Raw genomic sequence first — 13,011 nt, 5'->3', positions numbered from 1 at the left:
GCTTTTCCAGAACTAGTAGGGTTATAAATGTCTATATAGCTTATATCTATAGACTATAATTTACTAATAGACTATATATTATTAGATATATTTCTTAATATCTGTAGTAATATTATGTTATTAATATTATTAGCTTTAGTAGTATTTAAGATATAATTCTCTCTAAAATATCTATCTTATAGGTTATTATAATTCTCCATAGAGAATCTCTTAATAAATTATAAGTGTATTTAGCATAAAGATATAATTATTAAACCTAATAAGTCTATCTTTAGATCTTAGCTAGGGTCAGCTAACTTACTACTCTAGAGCTATTTCTACTATCTTATATAGTACTCTAGTATAATATCACAGGCTAGAAGCCTTAAAATCTATAACCTAGATTTAGATATTAAGAAATTACTAAGAGGTTCTAACTAGGGCTATCATAGCTAAATATACAAAGAAGTATATAAATAATAGCTAAAGTTATATAATATAAGCTTAGTATAATATTATATAACTATAAGCTAGTAACTAGTTTAGACTAGAGTTTACTAGTACCTAGGGTAGATTATAAGTATTAGGAAGCTTAAGTAGTTAGTAGGCCTTACCTACTATACTACCCCTTCTTAAATTTAGGCTAGTAGCTCTCCTAAGTATTAAGTACTACTATATTAGTAAGATTAGTAATAGGCTTTTAAGTAGGGTATTTATAGCTTACTTATTTTACTAAGTACTCTGTATTACTAATAGCCTTATCTAACTTATTTCTTATATCCCTATAGGATCTCCTTAACTATATATTTACTATTAACTAGCATAGAAGGTAGCTAGTAATTATAGGTTACTTATAGTAAGGTATAAGAGGCTAATATAAAATATATTATATATACCTATTTATATATCTAGTTAGGAAGTATATAATCTAATAGCTTTAATATAAACTTTATATACCATATAATAAGCTTCTAGCTTAAGTAATTTAGTTTAAATATTCTATAAATCTAGCTATACTATTAAATTAATAATATAGTATAAACTTACTTTATAGGAGTAGTTTAAGTACTCTTTCTACTATTACTAGACTATAGTAAGTTCTAACTAGGCTATTTTAGTAACTTTCTATATTTTAGTAATAATATTATTAGTCCTATCCTTTAGTAAGTAGGCTATATTCTTAATAATAATTTTATAATCTAGTACTTTAATCTTAAGTAGCTTAATATTATATTTATAGTTAAGAAAGAATAGACTAACTCTAGTACTTATAATATCTTAGCTATTAATTATTAGTTAAGCTATTAGTAGTAATAACTTCTAATTAGTTAAAAGTATAGTTATAGAAGTTCTATATATAAGTTTTTAATATAGTATTTATTTATTTAATCTACCTATCTATCTATAGATAGAAGGCTATTAAAAGCTATTATATAATTAACTATAGAAGTACTCCTAGAACTAGCAAATAAACTATAGACTATAGTCTAGTATAATTATACTAGGGATACTATAGTATCTAATAAACTACTCTATTAAAGGTTATATTACTATCCTAGAGTTTATAGATTTAGAGCATATTAAGATTATACCCTTCCTAAGCCTATTACTAATTAATATAATATACTTATAGCTACTAGATATAGGTAGCTTTATAATAAAGTTAATAATAATCTTAAAAATTTTATAATCTAAGATACTAATAGCTTTAGTAGTTCTTAATATTACTTATACTATATATAGTTAGTACTATACCTCTTATAGTTCTATATATAGTTAGTACTATACCTCTTATAGTTCTATATAAATTATTAGATATCTGCAGATAGCTCTAACTAATAAAAGTTTTAAATAATTATTATATATAGTATATTATTTCTAGGGTGGCTAGTAAGTACTAAGCTATAAATCTCTTATAGTATTCTTATTTATAATAGCTCTAAATTAGAGACCTATTTATAGCTTTAGTATAGTAGATAGTTATCTAGTAATATTAAGTATTTAGTAATTAATACTTATATTTATAATTTATTAGAGAATTATATTACTCCTTCTTTATAGCTTATTATATTTTATTTAAATTAGTATTATCTAGCTAGGCTGTTCTCTAGTATTCTTAGAATAATAGTAGTATCTTATTAGTATATGAAGCTAATATAATTATATAATAGGCCTAATTATTATATTAATTAATATATTTATTTAAAGACCTTATATCCAGGCTAGATACTACTTTATAGGTGTAAAATACTTATATATATATCTAGCTAGTAATAACCCTAAGGGCCACTAAGTAATAGTTATATATCCTAAGCCTATTATTATCTATATCTTAAGGTATATATTATTTCTTATATAAAAAGATATTAGGTCATATAGCTAACTTTCTAGGCTTATAATTAAATCTACTTAGTATAACTAATATATCTACATTTATCAACCCTTTAGACTATCTTAAAGTATTTAAGATTATAGTAGTCTATAATAAGTTTAAATTATAATAGGCTAATTAACTCTAATACCTATTCTTTAAGTATATTAACTATAGTAACTAACTCTTTATTATAGATTTTATAATTATACTCTACTAGTATATTCCTCCTAGAGATATAGGTAACTAGTCTTAATATATTATTATTATTATATTATAATATAATAGCCATTATTATCTACTTTAAAGTATCTATTTTAATTACTATCTCCTTACTAGGATTAAACTATAATAAGAATTAGGTTATAGTAAATATCTTCTTTGATAATTTAAAGACTCTTATTTATCTATCTCTTTATATAAAGGGCTCCCTTATGCATTGGTACTATTAATAATTATACTATATATAGGAAGTTCTATATAAACTATTAATAAATGTTTATAAAGCTAGGAAATAATTATATACTATATAGAAGTAGAGCCTACTATTCTAATATAGCCTTTATTTAATTAAGGTCTATCTATATACTCTTACTAGCTTCTACTATAAATTAAGGTACTTTATACTCTTTACTTTAAACTTATATTTATTAATATTTAACTATAACTCTATATTCTTTAGATATTTAAATACTTAGTAAAAATATTACTAGTGCTTTACTAGTAATCTATTAGTAAAAATTAGTATATTACTAATATATATAGAGGTAAATTAATCTGGGAACTCTTAGAGTATCTAATTAATATATTATTAGAAGGTTCAGTATGTTTACTATACTAAAGAGAGTAATAAACTATTTAAAAATAAACTAAATTATATATAGAAAGCTATTAGCTATTTACCTTCCAGTATAATATATCTTATAGAATACTGTAATTATATCTAGCTTTATAAACTAGTTTATCTTAGATATACTCTAGGTCTTATTAATTAGGGGTAATAAATATCAGTTTTTTTATAATTCTATTTAATATATAATAATTAATATAGAATTATAGTCTACCCCTAGGCTTATAGGTAAATAGTACTAGTACTATAGCAGCAGAGCTACTAATATAAATAAAGCCCTTCTCTAATAGTTCTATTAATATCTTCTATAGTACTAGGAGTCCTTTATATAATATACTATATAATAGTCTCTATAATAGTCCTATTAGCTTCTTATTTTTATCTTTAATTAGTTTAGTTTAATAATTAACTCCTAGATAGTATAGTAGTAACTCATTAGCTATCTTTTTATTAAATACTTCTAGGAACTTATAGTAGTATGCTAGTAGCTTTATAGCTAGACTAACTTATAAGGCTATCTTAATATCCTTAATACTAGTAGTAAAGATCTATATAGATTTATTCTTCTTTTATTATTAATTATAAACTGTAAACCCTTAGATACTAATCTACTTTACTACTAGCTTTAGCTTATCCTTAATACACTTAATTATAAAGCTACTTATAAACTATAGTTAGGGGTCTTCTATGTCACGGGCTAGAAGCCGGTTCAACCTATGACCTAGGTTTGGACGGTAAGAAATCGCTATTGAGCACCCAGCGGGCCCTGCCCGCTACATTCTACTTCTACTATTACTTTCTAATATACTATCTAACTAACCTTTCTACCTAGTTTACAGGGTTGCCTGCAGGGCAACCCCGCCATCTTAATATAAAGGAGCCATAGATTTTTTAAAATATTAATAACTTCTAGAGAGTCTAGTTTTATCTAATAACTATAATACCTAGTGATTACTATATAATTAAGGCTAATATCTTAAATACTATTAAATACCTTTACTAGTAAAAGAAACCTAATATTATAAAAGCTATATATAAGTTTAGGATCCCTATATTATATCTATAAGTATATAAGAAAGATTATTAATCTTAAAGCTAATAAACCCCTTTAAATTAGAAGCTTAATAATATCTAGGAGCTTACTCTATAAATGTATATTAATATATTAGATAAGATAATTATCCCTCTATGGCTAAAGTAGATTATTAAATTAGTTAATAAGATCTTATATATAAATTATACTGACTCTAAGACCCCTCTACAAAAATTTAATATAACATAGCTTAAATAATAGCTTAATAAAATCTAGACTACTAAAGAAGAAAGATAAGGGCTATAAAGCTAGATTAATACTAGGCTTATAAGCCTAAAATTATATAAGACTAGTATAATCACCTAGAGTATATTATTTAAGAGAAGGGAATTTAATTACTATTAAAGATATATAGAATTTTAATAATAGGCTTTTAAATTAGTATGAGAAAAGATTAATAAATTATTACTAGGGAATTAATAAAGAAGCTATTTATATTAAGTAATACTAATACTAAGTATATAACCTTAGTAGAGGCTATCTTTACTAGAGGTAAATCTATCCCTCTATTAATTATTATAATAGGAATAGTAATTATAGAGGGATAATTTAGTTATACTAAAAAAAGCTTTGTTAGTATCTCTAAGTGTAGATATATTATAATAATAAACTAATATATTAGTAGATTTAGTAATTCCCTGCTACTATAGTAAAATCTAAGAAGGGTATCTATTAATTACTTCTCTATAATAGATATAGCTCCTATATAATATAAAAGTTTATTAAATGCTATAAGTAAAATTATATTATTATCTTTTTCTTAATTCTATATATAAGTTATATTCTTTAGTCTCTTATATATTTAATATATTTAAATGCTAGCATAGTAAAGCTATTATAGATACCACCTAATCTAGATATAAGAAGTTTACCAAGATTAAATTTCTTATATACTTTTTTTAGAAATATAATACTAGATCTTTAAGAAATATACTATCCTAGCTTGCTTCTAGCTTACTAGGATAGTTTTAATGATCTAGATATTATAATTATAAGCCTTCTAGAATATTAACCTTGTACACTAGCTTTAGAGGGAAGTAATAAGACTTTCTAGATCTAGAGAAGTATACTAAAGGTAGTATCTTAATTTAAAATAGTAGGTAATTAAATCCCTTACTTAGAAGGCTATAATTAAATATATAATATAAGGATATTAGTTAAGGATGCTATTATATAGGCTTATCTTATTACTACTCTATCTAAGGAGATCTATACCTTAGCTACTATATAGAAGGCCTATAAATAGTACTTAGGGTCTTAAGATATTAGATATAGATAAAAGGTACTATATCTAGCTTAGGCCTATTATAGATAAAGAAGCTAAAGAAATATTGTAATAATATAAAGGAGAGGTTAGAACTATGGAAAATATAGTATATAGTAATAATAGAATTAATTAATTAAATAGTTAATTATAGAATAACTATTAAGTATTTATAATAACCCAAGAAGATAGAGTAGATCCTAGAGTTCCTTTATCTATAATATATATATATATATATTTTTATGGTTAGGGGATATAATAAAGCTTTAAAAATCTAATATTAAGATGGCTTCTTATATTAAGAAGGTGGGTGTTATAGTCTAACAAGATCATATACATATTATATATTAATAATAGCTCATAGTAAGAATAGATAACTATCTTCCCTATAACTTAAAGAGCTAACCCTACTAATTAGTAGCATGTCCCTAGGCTTTCTAGGAAGGTGATTAGGTATTACTAGTCATAAAATTATTATTCTAATTTTAATTTCTTAATTATAAAGCAATATAGTAGTAGTTTATCTATACTTACTAATCTTCTTTACTTACTTAGAGCTTTAGTACTATTAGAGCTTCACCATTTCCTCCTAACCACTTTCCTAAGAAAGAAATTAGCTTAATTAATAACTTAGGATTTAGCTTCATTAGTAATCTTTACCTTCACTTTTATATCTATTATTATTTAACTACTTTTCTTTAAACCTATCTAAGTACTACCTTAAAATATAAGAATTAATTTATAAGAATTACATTCTGCCTACTTATATTAAGATTTTAATCTTATAGTCTATTAATAGCTTATTTAGATTCTGAGCTGCATTCTATTTTTACTAAGTTATTATTATAATTATACTAATTATCATACCATCATCATTGCATTAAGATACTATTATTAGCTAGTTATCTACTACTTATATAATAGGCAAGATTAACTTATAGCTTATCTTAACTACTATATAATTCTAGTTATTTAAAGAGAGATAGGGCATAGATTTATAAGAGACCTAGACCTAGACATAATAGTAAGAATTATATTTCTATTATAATATCAAAAGGATCCATAATAGATTAAATTCCTAGATAATTAGATTTATATCTAAGTAACTCTCTCTACAGTAGTATAAGGGTTCCTTAAGTAGTTAGAATTCCTCTAAGATAACTAGTAATTCCTTACCTTTTATATAAATCATCTAAAAGACAATAATTAAGTGGTGAAATAGCTACTAGGAAGACTAAAGAATTTCTTACTACTAATACTATACTAAGATATCCAGCTTTCTATAGAAAAGATACCCTATTCACTACACTAAAATTAGAAGACAAGGACAAAGAGGAAGATAATAAGATTCTAGTAGAGAAGGATAAGTTCTCTATATCTTTAGACTTCAAAGCCTAGATTAGTTAATTAGACTTAGGATCATCATCTTTTGTGCATTATAGATTAAATATAGAGTTATCTAGAAATATTAAGAAGTAAATAGACTTACCTTTACCTATTCTAGAATCTCTAAAATCTTAAGATTCTCTAAAATCTCTAGAATACCTGTAAAGTTCTGCCTAGAGTCTATTATCTAAGGATCTACTTATACTTATTCCCTAACTATAAATATAGCTAGGCAGGGTCTAAATAGTCTTAATAGGCTAAATCTTATCTTTATAGAAGGATAGAAGGAATAGCTTAACACTATAATTTAATAGGCAGTAGTAATATCTATGCAGACCTTAATTAATATATAGCTTAAGATATAAAAGTAGTAGTAATAAGGTAATATAAATCTTAGTAGTTTAAATAATAACTAAAATATAGGAGGTAGTCATCCCTCTAACTATTATTATTCTAGAGAATATTATCATTCCAGATATAGATACTAATAAAGGGGCTATAATAATAATTATAATAGTAGCTTAAGTAATAAGAGTAGTTATTAATTATCTTATTACTATACTAATAGTAATGCCAGATAAGATATAGATCTAGAAAGACTAAGTAGTAGTATTAAAAATTAAGATAGACTAAATAGAGGAGTATAGCATATAGCTAATATTAGATTCTTCTATCCTAATATATCTTTCTTATAGAGAGATAGAGAGATAATTAATAAGGATAATAAGATATTTTACTAATTAGCTATAGTATTTACTAATCACCTTAGAGTAGCTATATAGTCTTAATAGATTACTAAGATTAGCTAGAATCTTAATACCTACTTTTATAGAGAGGCTTTAAAGTAGTAGAATTCTAAACTAGATAATATTACTAGATATAGTCTTATCTACTCTACTAATATTAAGGATTAGTATATAGCCCTTAAAAAGTGATTTAAACTCCTACTAAGCTAGGTAAGGTAGAGACTAGATAATACCTACTATATAGTTATAGATATTATTATTAAAAGACCTTTCTTATTATATATAGCTTTAATTATGTCCCTTACTAAATAATATAGAGAGGGAGAAACTAAGTTCTCTCTAGTATTATAAGTATAGTATAACCTAGATATAACCCTACATAAATTAATTAATAAACTAGATAAAGGGATTACCATTATATAGTTTATTCAAACTCTAAATAAAAAATCTATAAACTAGTTTAATAAGCTTACTAGTATACTAATTCCCTATTATTTTCCCCTATAGCTAGTAGCATAGAATACCCTATATAGAACTTTCTATAGCTAGTACCCTTAGGCTGTATAGTCTTAAGTAAGATTTTATAATAGTAATATAAGCTACTCCCTAAATCATACTAGATATTTAAGGCCTAATCACCCTTCTTACCTAGTAGTAACTAGTTTCTTATTTAATAGTCTTTTTTCTTCTAACACCCCTACTTCCCTAGGTTATGGTTAAGGAATATAAGGGAATAGACTAAGTAGTCTAAGATAGTAATAAATTATCTATATCTTTATAGAGGGAACTGCAGTCTTCCCTATAAAATCTATACTTATTATAGTAATAAATAAAATAATAATACTTATAATTATAATAGAGAGATAGACTTTAGTAAGTACCTAAATAGTAGGATATAGAGTATACTAAGTATTATAAAGAATTACTACTAGATTATAATAGTTAGGAATATTAAGATCAGCAGGAAAATAAATATAAATATACTAATACTAATTTTATATAGCTAGTTTAATACTATACCTATAAATAAGAATTTCTATTAAATAACACCTTATATATATATATACTAAACTGTAATAAGATAGGTACTTTCTATATAAATATTATAGATTTATTTACTATTAAAGTAAAGCCCTTATATACTAAGACCTATAATAGTATAGGCTTTTATAACTAGAAATATACTATACTAAGGGCTTATCTAAGCCTTAAAAAACTAATTATAATAATTTACCTTAACTCTAGCTGTATAATAACTATAATTAATAAAGGTCTCTTAATTTAATATTTACTAGATATTTAAATTTGCTAGTGCCCTATCTATATACCTATATATAGTATAATAAATAGCTTTACTAGTATATATTTTATAGTCTTCTTATTATTCTTCTCTATAAAGCTAGGAACTTAGTGATATATCCTTAAATTACTAGTAGAGGTATATATTATACTAGATTAAAAGCTAACTTATTAGTTAGTATAGATATACTAGGTAAATATAGTATAGTAATTAATTTTACTATAAGAAAATTAAGAATAGCATTATATAATAATACTAAACTTCCCTTATAATCCTACTAAAGTTATACTATGTAGAACCTAAACTAGTATATATCTAGAAGAAAGTAGTTATACCACCTATATTATTACTATAAAGATTTAGGTTAAGTAATTATAGTTAATAGATTATAATTATATATTTAATACTACCTAATATCTATAAGTTATATTATTCTCTTATATATAGGATGTGAATTTTTATATATTATTATAGTAAATTAAATAGCCTAGCTAGTTACCTTATATTATTATAAATAACTAGGTATATTATCTAAATTTAAAGTAATAATAAGTATATATTATATAGATACCCTATATATCTATAACTTAGCTATTATACTACCTAAGGATACTATAAAGATATTATAAGTTAAACCTAATAATTTAATAATAATAAAGCTTAATAATAGTATATAGGTATATAGAGGATTAGGAGTAGGTAGTAAATTAGTAGATATTTTAATAGCTTATCTAATAGTATAGATAAATACTAATATAGTTAATATCCTAGAGGATATATAGATATAGATATATCTTAATAATAGCTAGAAGAACTAAGTTAAGTAATCTACTAAGATTTATATTATTAGTTTAAGATATAGGGAGATTATTAATAATATATTTAATACCCTATATTAGCTAGGCAGGATGGGCTTTTCTATAAATATAATACTATCTAAAGTACTAGTATATATCTTAAGCCCTATATTACTATTATAGCTAACTCTAGAATTACTAAACTTTAATAAACTACTATTTCTACTATCTCTAGCTTTTATTATTAATTAAACTAGTAAAAGCAGGGCAGTGATTAACTTCTATAAAATTAATATTATAGTAATATTAGATATATACTTAGTATCTTTATAAGTAGAAATTATTTTAGTACTAGTAGGCTATTCCTATATTATAATAATAGATACTATAGTAATATTCTATTAATAGCTAGTCTACCTAGACTACTAATAGTTTATAGGAGTTATAACCTATTATAGTTAGGAATATTTCTATATATATTCTATAGGGTTTATTAATTTAGTTCTATATATCTATAAATAAATAGACTTAATTTTTAAGTCTATAAAGGATTTTCTTTATATCTATATTAATAACTTTATCTTATGGAGCTCTTAAGACTCTTAAGGAATATAAGTAATATTTTTCTAGATTTCTTAGATAATATATAGAGATATAGATTATACTAAGCCCTAAGAAGATATTTATTACTTTTCTATTAGTATAGGTCTTAGGATAGAATGTTTTATTACTTAATATAATTACTATAGAAGATAAGCTTACTATAATTATAAAGATTAAGTTTCTAGTGAACCTTATAAATCTTAATATATATATTAGTCTTATAGACTAGATATAAAACTATATTTTATACTACTTAGCTATTATCTAGCTATTATAAGAAAGAAAAATATAGCTACTAAGTTAAGGCCCTACTAAGGGTAAAGCTTATTAGTTTTATATAGAGAGAATACCTTTAGATAAGGAAAGGGAACCCTTTAATTACTTATAGGACTAACTTAAAAGTCTTAAAATACTAGTATACTAGAATATAGAATAGCTGCTATATATTAATATAGACTTATTAAAATATTATAGCTGTAGAGCTATAATATTCTATATATAGTAGGATAATCTAGCTTTTTTTATAGAATATATAATTATTTAAAAGGGCCTTTACCTAATATAGTTATACTAATTATATTTCTAAGTTATACCTTAACTAAAGTAGAGATAAATTACTAGCTAACTAAGTTAGAGGTATTAGGTCTTATCTAAATACTATATAAGATAAGATATATAATAGATACTTATAAAATAGGTATTTATATCTATACTAATTATACTATAATAGTTAATATTATAAAGTAGACTAGCCTTTCTATCTTATTAACTAATAAGTTAAATCTTTGTCTTATTTAAGCTTTCTAATATATCTAGCTATTTCCTAGGGTTATCTTATTTTATAAGCCCAAAAAGAAGTATATTATATCTAATATACTATCTTAACTATCTTCCTTCATAAAGGATAACCCTAGTCTAACTATATTAGATATATATCTACTTAATATTCTCTTTAGTCATATATTCTATGCTAATAGACTAGGATAAACTATAATAATTAGGATTACTTTATTAGATGATTTTAAAGACCAGATAATTAAGAGATATCTAGTAGATTATAAATAGTTAAGGGTTATATAAATAATCTATATATACTCTAAATCCTAAGTACTAGTTATTCTACTACATAAAATATATAATTACTTACTACATATAAAGGAGAGATACCTTTATATACCTTACTCCTTATTTTATAAGATATTATAGATTATATATAATAAGAATAATTTCCTAGATATTAATAAGATATTAGAGTTACTTAATAGTTTAGTTTTTAATTATGCATAGTATTAGATAAATTAATATATATACTATTACCTAGAATGCTAGAAAAAGTAGATAAAATAATATTAATCTTATAGTATTTTATAACTAATTTTAATACTAGCTATTCTATTCTATATAATTATAATTAATATTATTATTACTTTACTAGATACTAGATTATTTAATACCTTAATATCTATTACTAATAAGTTTACTGAATAAATAATAGTAATTCCTAGATATACTAAATAGAATATCTAGTAATAGGTAGATATACTACTTATTACTCTTAATAAAGGAGACTAGGGGCTACTAAGAGTTATTATCTCTAATAAAGACCTAAAATTTATCTCTAAGCTCTAGATAAACCTAATAAAAACACTTAAAATTACTTAGTATTATTTAATAGTATACTATGCCTAGATAGATAAATAGAGTAAGTATATAAATTAGACTATTAAAATATATCTCTAATATATAATAACCTTATTAGATAAGATTACTAACTAGCCTATAGTCCTACTATAGCTATAAAGAATATTTAATTCTAGAAAGAATGCATCTATATAGGTAATACTATATAAGCTTATATATAGTATAAGCCTTTCTATACCCTTAAATATTATATTATTATAGCCTAATAAATAATCCTTTATATATTATATAGTAATAGTAGAAGCATTATACTTTACTACTCTTATGATATAATAGTAGTATAATAATAAATATATACTAATTATATTTACTAAAGATAATAAGGTCCTATTAAAACTCTATATAGGATATATAATATAGTCAACCTTAAGAAGGAAACTAGGTAATTAGTATACTAGACTATTTAAGGTCTTAGTTAAAGTTAGGTCTCTTATATATAAGCTAGATTTCCCTATAGACTAGAGAATCTATCCTATTATCTTAATAACACATCTTAAGAGGTATTATAGTAATAATCTATTTTAGTAATAACTAGAAGAACTAGGTCCTATCTATATAGAAGGAGATATAGAGTAGTATAAATCCTATAAGATTAAAAGAATCTTAGCTAAATAAACTTTACTATCTAGTAAAGGTAAATATAAAATTATAAAGATAGAATATCTTATTAAATAGAAAGGGTATAGAGATAAGTAGAATTAGTAGATAATACTAAATTAGCTAGATAATATAAAGGTAATAGTCTAGGAATTTAATATAGTATAGTAGCTATTTATAATACTAGCTTTTAGTATTAATTATTAATATTTTATCTTACTTTATATTAACATAGCTCTTTATACTATATTTATAGATTTATACTATTTATAGATTCACACTAGCTCTATATATTACTATTTTTTATCTTATTTACTTATTATT

This window comes from Aspergillus novofumigatus (assembly GCF_002847465.1).
Source record: "Aspergillus novofumigatus IBT 16806 chromosome Unknown P174scaffold_3, whole genome shotgun sequence".
Classification (NCBI taxonomy): Eukaryota; Fungi; Ascomycota; class Eurotiomycetes; order Eurotiales; family Aspergillaceae; genus Aspergillus; species Aspergillus novofumigatus.
Note: the sequence above shows the minus strand (reverse complement) of the source record.